Source organism: Camelina sativa, chromosome 15 (assembly GCF_030686135.1).
Source record: "Camelina sativa cultivar CO46 ecotype springtype chromosome 15, ASM3068613v1".
NCBI lineage: Eukaryota > Viridiplantae > Streptophyta > Magnoliopsida > Brassicales > Brassicaceae > Camelina > Camelina sativa.
In genome coordinates this window covers 23,032,383-23,044,942 of record NC_141894.1, presented here as the reverse complement: position 1 = coordinate 23,044,942, position 12,560 = coordinate 23,032,383, and the positions used below count along the sequence as shown (strand labels likewise).

General features: G+C 30.1%; 1 long non-coding RNA gene across 1 annotated transcript; it reads left to right on the top strand.

Annotated features, from left to right (window-relative positions):
* Positions 1 to 789: 789 nt before the first annotated feature.
* On the top strand, positions 790 to 1,599 carry LOC147926951 (uncharacterized). The gene is made up of 2 exons (XR_015581349.1): positions 790 to 1,021; positions 1,153 to 1,599. It is a non-coding gene; the product is annotated as an uncharacterized LOC147926951 (long non-coding RNA).
* The last annotated feature ends 10,961 nt before the right edge of the window (positions 1,600 to 12,560 follow it).

Sequence of the window (12,560 nt, the reverse complement as noted above, 5' to 3'; positions counted from 1 at the left end):
AAGTATGTATAGTCTACGATGGTTTATACAATATTCTTTTATTTTGATTCTCCTAATCTACAAAATCATAAGATTACTCTAACTTTTAAATATGTGTATTTATCCAAATATGTATTTATCCAAATATAGAATTTTTTAAATTTTTAATTAAAATTTTACAATCTACCACTACCATCTTAACTATTTTTTTTTTTTTACAAATAACTTTTTCAAATTCCTTCTTAGTATTTTTCACTATTTTTTTCTGTGTGTGTGATGTTTAGAATAAGTTATATTTAATATGTTTTATTTCAAATAACCTTTTACATTTCTCTTAAATATATACATTATTTTTATTTTTGATCACTTGATTAATATTTTCTCTTTTTTTATATATAATTGTTTAATCATTATTCATTATTCATATTTTACTTTGATATTTTTTTGTTGTATTTTTTTTTAATTTTGTTTTTGGTTTATATTTAAGTTTTGAATTATTTAAAATGATTGTTTTTAATAATAATAAAAATATTACACAATATGTAATCATTATTCATATTTTATTTTGATATTTTTTGTTGTATTTTTTCAATTTGTTTTTGGTTTATATTTTAGTTTTGAATTATTTAAAATGATTATTTTAAATAATAATAAATATATTATACAAATAAGTGAATTAATTGATACATTAACTTTAGATTTAATGTTCTTTGATGGTGAATTAATTTATTAAAAATAAAGTGATGAGGTGGAGGAAGAAGAAGAGAGAAAAGCCAACTTTATATATATAGATACTGAGTGGATGTAGGCATATAGGATGGTATACCTGATAAAGAAGAGTTTTCTTCATATAAAATTGAAATAAATATTTTGAAATACTTCAAACATCACATTAACTGTCTCCTTCTGTTGTTTTGCTTCTTTGCCCAATATCAATACTTTTTAGAGCTTTCTTTGAAGTAACTCTTGAAGCTGTTACATAGAGCTGACCATAATAGGATCAAAAATGATGATAGAAGAGAGAGGTGAGATGGTCTGAAAGGTATGATGATTGTTTGTTCATTACGTATGCCATTAAATTGACTTTTGAACATGTGAGACCCATTAAAGGTTTTAAACGGAAATGATTTTTGCGCTAAGCCCATTAAGTTGATTTTTAACGTACCCACTTAGGTTGCGGACGGAGAAGAGCGGACGTGGGAACTCGGGTGGGGGTGCAGCGTAACTAAGAGAGCCAGATTGCTCGGGGTTGGATAATCTACTAAATGGTGTCCAAAGGACCAAAAGGCCATTCTTCATATACCTCAGCTCCCTTTGTGGAGACGGAGATGGAACTCCTGATGATGCGCACCCGAAGCTTTGAGCGCGAGGACCTCCAGGTCCGTACCTACCAAGTTCGGGATGGATTGGTGTTGTTCCTCTACGCCTAGGTCCGACTTATCTTTTGTTTTGTTATAATCGTTGTAGCAACTATCCAATTACCAATTTCCGGGTTATTGCTAAAATGTAATCCGATTTATTTTTGTTAAATGTCTTATTTAACTTTACTTACATTGTTTTCTTGTTTTTGTCGTTGGGGCATTTTCGTCCAAAATAGAAGTTATACTTTTCTTTTACTAATACAGTAAAACCTCTATAAATTAATAATGTTGGGACCAAGACATTTTATTAATTTATAGTGATATTAATTTACCTATAAAATAATAATTATTAATTTACACTGTAAAATAATAATTATTAATTTATAGATATATTATTAATAGTTTGAATTTTTAAAATTATGAATTGAGACAATTTTAGCAGAATAAAATTATACTTTTGGATTTTGTAAATTTTATGATATTGGAATTGAATTTGTAATATATAGAAAACTTTATTAACAATAAATTACAAATACAATAAACAAACTCACTTATACACATGACATACATAAATTCAAATTTAATGTTATCAATTGTTGTAATTAAACTATCAAAATGTAAAATATCTAGAAATTGAAAACTAAAAAAAAATTAGCTATTTTTATGACATGTTACAGAATATTTTATATCATTATAGTTTGAAAATACAACATAATAATTGTTTTATAGATATGAGCTTTAAGAAAAACATACATTATATATATATATATATGTAAATTTACATGATTATTAATTTATGATATTATTGGGACCATATTTTACTTGGAGATTTCAAAAAAACTTATTATCTTATTATCTTATCGAATTTTGTTATTTTTACACTGGCCCGACTTGGGACTAGCAAAATTTATTAATTTATAGTGTTTATTAATTTATAGAGTATTAATTTATAGAGGTTTTACTGTATAGGGATAATTAAAAATTATTAAATTACACATTTATATATATATAACAATTTATAAAATTTATTAAATGTAAGATAAATTTTTAAAAAATTATATAGTAATGAGTGATAATTAATTTTTTTAATGAAACACATTTAAATTATATTTTTTGATTAATATAATATATTAAATATAAATATAATATATAATACTCCACTGCTATATCAATACACTAAATGTGTTATATTAATCAGAGCATACAGCTTATGCACCTTAATGCTTATGCTGCATAATGCTAATGCTCTAGTATATGTGGTTCCAATCAAGCCCTAAGCAAGCAAACACAAATGTCATTTTAAAGATTTTCCATCAGCCAAAAATAATGGCTCCTACAACACATACAAGCAATCCACTTAAAGCTGTGATGATCAATTGTTGCCTATAGATGACCTTTCCCGAATCTTCTATATGCTTCTCCAGATCATTACAAAGTTCCACAATTGTTATCTGGAGTTGATCTATGACCTTTTCCTTCTCACGATTTTCAGCTACAGCTTGAATTAAAGCGTTTCACGGCCACCCTTTGTCCTCTTCTTGATCGAACCACTTAAAGTATTTGCAGTGCTCAATTCCATCATCCTACAAAGATTATAACCACTCAAAAGTTGCAAATGTTATTCATTTGACATAAATACACACACATAACTTGTATAATTGATATCCGAAAAATCTTCTACCATGATTCTTTTGAGTCTTTGATGTGAAGATCTTTGCTGGCAATCCGCAATCACATTTCTTCAAACTTCCAGAAGATCTACTCAGACTAGATGAAACTGTGCTTAAATCCATCTCTATCCTCAAATCAAGTTTACTCAGAAGAATCCTAAGATAAAGGGGAAAAAAAAATTTAAGTTAACTCGGAAATGAAAGAATCGGTTTTTTCCTTTCGGCTATGTGTTTAAATTTAACTATGTTATGTATAATTTAAAACCGGAAAATTGGGTCTGGTTAGGTAAAAAAAAATCCGGGTCGAAATCTTTTTAATTGGGTCATAATGGAACAAATCACCGGTACCGGATTATGTCGCCCCGTACACCGGATTTTATGGTTATGGTGCTCCACACATAACTTGTGTTAGTTTATTCATGTCTTTATGTAATACCAATAGATCAAGTAGTTTAGAGAACATTTATTTTGTTTGTATGTATGCGCATGTGTTGGACGATAGTTCAAATAGCTGGCAAACATTTTTCCATAAGATACCATCTTTTACTTAGATGAATCAAACAGACACAATATTTTAGGTTTATATATCTTTTTTTTGGGTTTTCATAGCTATGTATCTAAAAGTTATTGGGCCTTTCATTAAGACCGCATAGTATTAATATTAGTCTTTGGGCCAATACATAACTCGGTTAGTAATAAAAGAAAAATATTAGACCTCTCAAGTTCCACTCAACCCGATAACTTTTCGAATTTGCATGAGAGTTACTGGTTGAACTAATAAACTTGTCACTTGATAGTAACTAGGGATTGGACCCGCACATACGTGCGGGGTTAATTTCAAAAAAACTAAGTTTGTTATTAAGTTTGGATTATTCGGAGTTACATTTGTAATTAGAAATGTTATTAACTTTCATGATATAACTTTGTACCAATTTATTTTCAGTTTGGTTTGGAAAAAAAATGATTAGATTTAAGTACATTAAAAAATAGTAAGAAAAAGATAGTATATCTGTTTATGTGTTTCTGGAACCTGTCCCATCCCATATACGGTATGTCCCTTTTTTATCTTATAAACGTACTTTTAATAATATTTTATCAATTTGAGATTGTATATTCTAGTTCAACAAATAAGGAAGTAGGTAAAAGATTCACATCCACATAAACTTATATTGGTTTACCTTCATCAAATTTCTAAACGTTTGAAATAATAACCACTTCACCATAAATTTTGGATTCACATAAAATTTAATTTAACTATTGTAATTTTATAATCTCATCTTGATATATTTATTTCTTGTTCTTTTTTCTTTGAATATAGTTTATATAATGTTTTACTTTTTAAAAAAGATTACCCGCGTCTCGTATCTGATCTTCCCTCTACATTAGATTTTTTTAATTAATTATGTATTAGTAAAACTAAAATTATTTGGGGTTAATTTATGTGAAGTAAACCTATTGCAGGGTTTTTAATTTTTTTAAAATTTGTTTAAATTGTTTATATTAGACAATTTATTTAAAATAGTGAGAAGACCTATAATATATACATTTTGACAGAAAACATAAATTTGTCTAATTTAATTCAACCCAAAGTCTTTAGGAGCCATAATTATAGAAGTTCATTATAATAAGTATTGATAAAATAAAAATGAAGTTAAAAATATTTAAAAACTAATATTATTATTAGTTTGGTAAAAATAAAAGAAAAATAAAAAATAATGAATCAAAACAGTATATGCAATTCAATTTGATCATGTAGAAGTAATAAAAAACTTTTTCAAAGTTGTAAAGGTTGCATTCATAAAAATTACAGATTCAAAATATAACTTTGTAATTAATTATTTTAAATGAAGCTTTCTGATTGTTTGTTTAAATGGTGGATATATGTCATGTTTTTTTGGTTTTTTGTATCCCTAATTAATATTATAGTTATATAATTATTTATTTCTATCTAGTTGTATTAAATTGATATGTTATTTCCGTAAATATCTCACAAATAAAAATTAAATCAAATATGTTTACATATATATATATATATATATAATTTTCTATTTAAATTCTTTGATTTTTATGGAAGCAAACTTTAAACTTTAAACCATTTCCAAAAATATAGGGTAATTTTTATTTTATAATTAATTTCGTAATTATTGTTTCCATAAATATTAGATTTTTGACTAACAGTTTTTGTTTACCATATATTGTTTATTTTTTATTTTTAATTATATGAACCTGTTTGGCAACATGGATATATGTCATGTTTTTTTGTTTTTTTATCTTTAAGTGTGTTCCCCAATTAATAGTATAGATAACTAATAACTATATATTATACTACAGATGATGTTCTGTATATCAAAGAAATAATTTTAAGTATATTAAAATTGAAATTGTGTTATCTATGGTATACACATCATGATACATTTGAAACAATCGTATAATATCAATTTCATATTAGCAAATATACCATTTCTTTAAAGAATTTTCGATTAAATTTGTAATATGTTTATAAGTCTCGAATAATTTGACAGCGAAAAGATGACCATTACAATATAAGATTTCATCTTTTTCTTATATGAAACAAATGAACACATTATTTTACATTTATATTCTTTCGTTTCTAGGATTTTTTTATATGCCTTTTCAAGTTAATTGGATCTTTTACTTAGACCACATAATTGATAATACTAATATTAACGTTTGGGCGCAGTCATGGAGCCGTGCCTAGAGAAATGGAGGCCAAAGGGGATATCCTAAAAAAAACTCGAAATAATAATTACCAAATCTAATTAACAAAAAAGATAGAATACAAGTAAAATCTTATTTTTGAAACATAATTTTCATTTTATATTTAAGATTTAAGAAAGAAAAATCAATATTTCATAACTATTTGTGATTAAACAATCAAAACATCAACTATATACATAATTTTAAACCTATATTTAATAAAGGTTTTGATTGGTTACATGAATTATCATTAAGTTAAATTGAGTAATGGACATAACTTATAAATTGCTCAAAAATTTTACCCATCATAAACTAATTTGAATTATTAAGTGACTTTGTATCACCAAATTGAGGGGGAAGGGTATTGAAACCATGATTTTGAAAATTTTTATGGGATTTGGAAATTTTGAATTTTGATAGATTTTAGGAAAGTTGATATGATTTATGAAAAAATTCTTTCAAATACCACCTAAAACCATGAGATTTGGATTTCTGTATTTTTAATTAAATAAATCATATAAAATCCTGAAAACTTATTAAAATCTAAATCCACAAACTTTTTTGAATAACTATGAATTATAAAGTAGTTTTTTAAATCATCAGTTCAATAACAACGAATTTTAATGAACTTTTTAAAATCCATGATTGGATAACATAGGATTTGTAAATTTTACACAAATCATTTAAAATGTCAAGTTGAATACACCCTCCTGAATTTAGTTCAATTTTTTTTTCCTTTTTTATTACTAATAAAAATTACTAATTTCAAACAAAAAAAATTAGTAACTCAGTTTATAAAACATCACGTTTAAAAGTTAAGGAAGAAAAAAAAAGGAAGATTCTCAAAAATAGCACCAAATTAGGTTTTTCTTCCAAAGTTAGCATACAATCTCATATTTTCTAGCACACATCTTCTAATTTAATATTAAAACACTAAAATTATTAACTAATATAAATAATAAAAGTCTCCATCTTTCTCGATGGCTCTTCGTTATCTCTACATAAACTGGATCTCATTTTCCGATCTGAAACTTTTGAGATCTTGTTTTTACTGGCGATGAGCTCTAATCGGAAAAAGATTAAGCGGTTTCAAAAGCAAATGAGCCAAACTTTTCTGGGCAACTCCGATTTGTCACCGCCTCTTGATGCCATCATCATCGAGATTACAAGACCTAGGCATCTTCAAGACGACGAAGTGAGTGGTTCTTGTGACACATGGACATAGCACGTGGAATGAAGAAGGGAGGATTCAAAGAATCTGATTTCTCTGTTTTGACAAAGAAAGGCGTGTCTCGGGATGAAACTTCTCGCCAAATTCTCATCGATGACTCATTCAATGTCTGCCTCACCTGGTCATGCTTTTTCTTAGGTCTATGGAATCAAATAGGTAGATGAAATAGTGTTGTTGATGTTGGATAATTGAGAGAATTATGTGTGCGGATTTGTTTTGTAAATTAGATGATTGAATTTTATTTTAGATTAATATTTTTCACTGTCTTTTGTGCTCTTAGCTTGATAGTTAGATATCATATTCCTGGGTTCTTTGGAGATTGGTTGCATTTGTGTGTTTAGTCCATTGAAGAGATCCAAGAAAAAAGCTGAAATCATATGGGAAAGTCGAGAAAGTGAGATGATTTTTGACTACTCTTAGAATGATGAATTGTTGTGTCATTCTTATTGGGCTTAATTGGAGGAGTTATATGCTTGATTTGAAAATTTAGGAAGAACTTCATAATTTTGTGGACGACCTCCCTAAATCAAACATTCAGGAAGAATGCCAAAAGTTTTAAGAAGGATTTCTTAAATTTCAGGAAGACTTTTATAAAAAAAAAAAAAAAAAAAAACAAAGCATACAACCCCTAGAAAAATTCAAAAGCATGAGCATTGAGTATTGTATTAGACCAAGGTAAGCTTACAATACTTTATTTAAATTCATTGAGTATTGTATTAGACCAAGGTAAGCTTACAGTACTTTATTTAAATTCATGAAGGATTCCCATTAAACATATAAAAGAGATTATAAGAACATTTATTTAAATTCATGAAGGATTCCCATATCTTTAGGAAAAATTTCTCGAGTTTCAGGAAAACCTTCATGAAAAAAGATTACCCCTTACTAATAATTTAGGAAGAACTCATTGAAATTTTGGAATGCCTTCATAAAGTTAGGACATTGGTGGGTCTTTGATACATTACCCTTTTTAATGGAGTAATATGTGATACATTAAGAAAAAAGATAAATAAAGAGATTTTAAAACATGTTTTTCTAAGTTTAGGAAATATTTCATAATGTTTAGGAAGACGATCTTGAATTTTATGAAGGCCTTCATAAATATATGAAACCAATATTTACTTGAGCAACTTTGGATTTGCAAGTTGTATGTTTAGTGAAAAATTGTAAGCATTAGATGCATAAAGAGTTGAGAAACGAAAGAAAATAAGCTTGAGTGGTCTTAGTCAAATCAATCTTTCTAATCTCCATCTCTTATGGTTAAAAAAAGTTCACATTGCATCCCATAAAACTTTTTTTGTCTGCAACAACAACAAGTCAACACCAATAGCATCATCTTCTGTTTTATTTGCTTAATGAATAATCTGTTCTAGTTAGAAAGAAGAATCAAAGGAAGAGTTGAGATACTAAAGAAGTTGAGCTTGAGAAGTCTTAATCAAATCAATCCTTCTACTCTCCATCTATTTACAAAGCTTCATTGTCTCCATCACATATTTAATCTTCTTCTTCTCCGTTACCATAACTCTCTCAGCAAAAGCTCTAATCTCCGTTGCTATGGCTCTCGCTCATTTCCTCCGTCTCTCACCACCATCTCCATCGCTATTCCTCTTCCTCTTCAATGATCTCCCTTTTTTCAATCTTATGCCTACACTAAGTAGATGACTGGTCAATGTTGAAACGAGCTGAGACGGCGATGGTGGTCTCTTCCCAGTGGGTTGATTTGAGAGGACCACTATCAATTCCATACCCTTTCTCTTTGTATGATTCGATTAGGAGGAGAGTCTCGTCGTGAGTCTGGAGTATATGTCGGGTTATTCTTGCGACGACGGAGGTTGTAGCGGCTAAAGCGGTGGAGTACGGTGAATTGAACAAACAAATTGTTCCGGCACGTCTCTTAGAAATTGATGAGGATGAACTTAGAAATTGAGATCTCAGATCGAAGGACTCAACAAAAAGTTTGCCGGAAAATTTTAAAATCATGAATTAGATTTTTAGGATCATGAATTTTAGTATTTAAGTTAATAAGTTAATACTCAATATCACAAATGCTACATTTGCAAAAATTGAATGTGTGTGCTAAATTTGGAAGAAAAACCTAAATTAGTGTTATTTTAGGGTGTTTCTCAAAAAAAAGTATCAAAGCGTTTATTCAATTTATTCAAATATCACTTGTGCAAATGCCCCTTTACGTTTCTATAGTAAAATGTTCTCTTTTTTTTTTTGGTAGTGTACGGGGAGACAAGATCTCTCCTATATTATTACAACAATAAAGAAAAGATATTACAGAGGATATGCCTTAGAAATGCAGTTTCTCGAACATCATCCCCATCCCCAAGTATCCTTTCTACAACATTTGGAATATAATCCAACAATTGAAAACGCATAATTAGCTAACCTATCAGCCAGACGATTAGCTTCCCTATACACATGCGAAATCCGGACTAACTAATCAGTCCCTTGATAAAAAAGTCATGGCACAAGCATACCAGAAATGACAAAGGATGAGAATCACTAACCCCTGTCAATAGAAACCTGACTACTAACTCCGAGTCCACCTCCACCTCCAGCTTCTGAATGTTCTTCTCCCAAGCTATATATAAACCGTAGTAGACACCCCATAATTCTACTAACAGGGCCAAGCATATCCCAATATTTAGTACAAATCCACCACACCAACACCCTTTAAAGTCTCTTATCACACCACATGTTGTAGCCAACCTCGGATTGTCATGCGATGCCCCGTCTGTGTTTAGTTTCATCCATTCCTGCCCAGGAGGTTTCCAAGCTATCATTCGTTCAACACGCGAAGGTTTCCCAACTCCATCACGAGCCAACATATGCGCTTTACAAACTTTCTGCGCTAGACCTCTCACAAACACTTTAACTCGACATCGACCAACCTCCCCAAAGATAGACCCACCCTGCCATTTCCAAATCCACCACAATCCCATGGCAAACAACATTGACCAAGCACCCTCTGCTGATCCATCATCAAATCTAAATTTTTCATACAACCATTCAAGTACGGAACCTTTGAAGAAAGCTTGCCTTATCCGACTGGATACAACACACATCCAAAGGCCACCAACAGAAGGAAAATCTCTCAGCACATGCATTATGGTCTCTTCACCCCCATTACATATATGACAAACACTCGTATTACTCAGATGACGATGATACCTCTCTGAATTGGTCATAGTTACTTGATTAGCAACCAGCCAGAGGAAAACCTTGACCCTCTCTGGCGCAACAACACGACATACACGATGATAAAACCTTGCCATACTCTGCTTAAAAGAAGGATCTCCAACCAACATGGAATATGCAGATTTGACTGTAAATTCCCTGTCCGAGGTTTCACCCAGGACAACCTATCTCGTGCCCCCGTGAAGTAAGATATTCTCTTAGAATTACACTAAAAGTAATGTAATAAGTTATTGAATGTTTTTCTAAAGATGGGGCCGGAGGCGAAGGCTTCATATTGCCTAACGTAGGCACAAATTTGGACGCAGATGGATAACTCGATTAGTAATAAATATTATGAATTTTATCTTCTTCTTTTTTTTACAACATTATGAATTTTATCTATCTAGTATTTTTGTAAAGTGTTTTGAGAATTAAACATGTTATGGAAACTATCAGTATTGAATGCCATTAATTGTTTAAATCTATATACAAACATCTTTAATTAACTTTCTCTACTATTCTTGTAACCAAACACAATTAAAATATTTTGAATATGCATATATATCTATATAAACATTTTGAACATTGATGTGTGTGGTTTTTCACTTCAAAATCTTTTACCTTAAAAGACCACAGAACTGCTGAAAGTGCACAGCTAATCGGTAGTAGTATTTAAGGATTGATCCCACAGAGAGAGTTGTTGTTTAATGGAATCCGTCGGAAGTAAGTAAGGCTAGGACTCAGTAAAAATGGAGTTTTGGTTGTCACGATCGTAGTAAGCAATACACGTAAATAAAAGTGCAAGTAAATAAATAAAACAATCGTTGCGCATCAAGGGAAATCGCAGAGGTTCAATGATCTATCTATCTAGGAAAGTTTAGGATTGGTTTATTTATCTAAATCTCGGACTACGAAACACGAATGAACCGTTAACTTATAGCTCACAAGCTAACCGTCTAAGATCACTATACTCCGAGACTCAACTATCGCAGGCAACGACGCATAGATCAAAGCATTTAAAACAGTTTCGATTCTAATCCATGAAATTCCATAGGTAAGGGGTATGTGCTTCCTATGACTCCTCACACATCTAAGCTAGGTCAAGCACATGTGCAAACTTTTGGCAAAGCACACACACTTTAGATCACAGTTAGTTCATGAGGCTAACTTAAATCATTAAGCAAAGACTTAAAATTAAAACATAGAATAAACAGAATTTAAATCTAACAAACCCTAAAAATTGCCACCTAAACTAAGATCATTTCCCCCCCCTTTGATTATCTCTTTAAACCCAACTAGAAAACTACTCTAGCATATTTAAGGGAATCATCAAAGCAAGGTTTAATAAACTCATAAACATAAAAGAATAAATACTAAGAATAAGGTTTAAAGATTACTTTTAGAATCAAGTACAAGATGTAAAGACTTCTCCTTTATGAAAACTAGTGTATCAAAAGAACAAGAGGAAGAGAAAGAGTTTGGTGAACTTCAAAGCTTCAAGGAGAGGGACGAGAGAGAGAGCTGCTGGTCGTGGCTGTTCTTCTGGTCATGTCTCTTAGCTGCTTGGTTAAGGCACTTTGAAGGCACACTCTAAACCCTAGGGCTTAGAAGAGTATTTATATGGTTTTGTCTAGGTTTAGGATTTTGTAAGGGTAGAAACGTCTTTTCTTCTTGAGTGCAGAACAAGGGGCAGCATAGGAGGCTTCTAGAACGTGGTGAAGACTTGGACTGGGCCGCCGGGGTGGTCGCTGGTCAGACCTTCAATAAAAGCCCATTGGCTGAATGATTCTCCTTACGTCGGTTTGTAACACGTCTCGGTAAATCGGGCATAACTTCCGGATGATTGAATGGATTGACATGATTCCACTTCGGGGAGAAAGATGACTCTCTCAGCTTTCCATAGACACCAAGTACGTCGAAATGTGAGTTGTAGAAGTTCTTCAAAAGTTACCCGTACTATAAAGTTCTCAATCTTTCCTGAAATCGTATTTTCCTTGTCATTTGGTCCTTTTTGCTATAAAACCTGTAAACACTTCTTGAAAACTAAAATACTTGATAATAGACATTAAAGCATTGAAATCATACTAAATTCTTTCTAAATGCATACTAAAACTATAGCTAAAAGGATAAAACAATAATGTTATCAAACATTATATATAATTAATTAATGATATTTAATTTTTTATTATTATTATTGATTTAAAATCATCCTGTCATATATAGAACTCGTCATGTAATATAACTCGTCTTTGTTATTTAAAAAATTTAATACTTTTAAATATTCATATTTAAACTTTTTATTAAGCTTAGATATATTAGTTATATATTTTAAACTTCTTAAAATGTAAATATTTACTACGGTAAATTTACTATGTGTATACTGAATACACATTTTTATATTAATTGAGTAATATG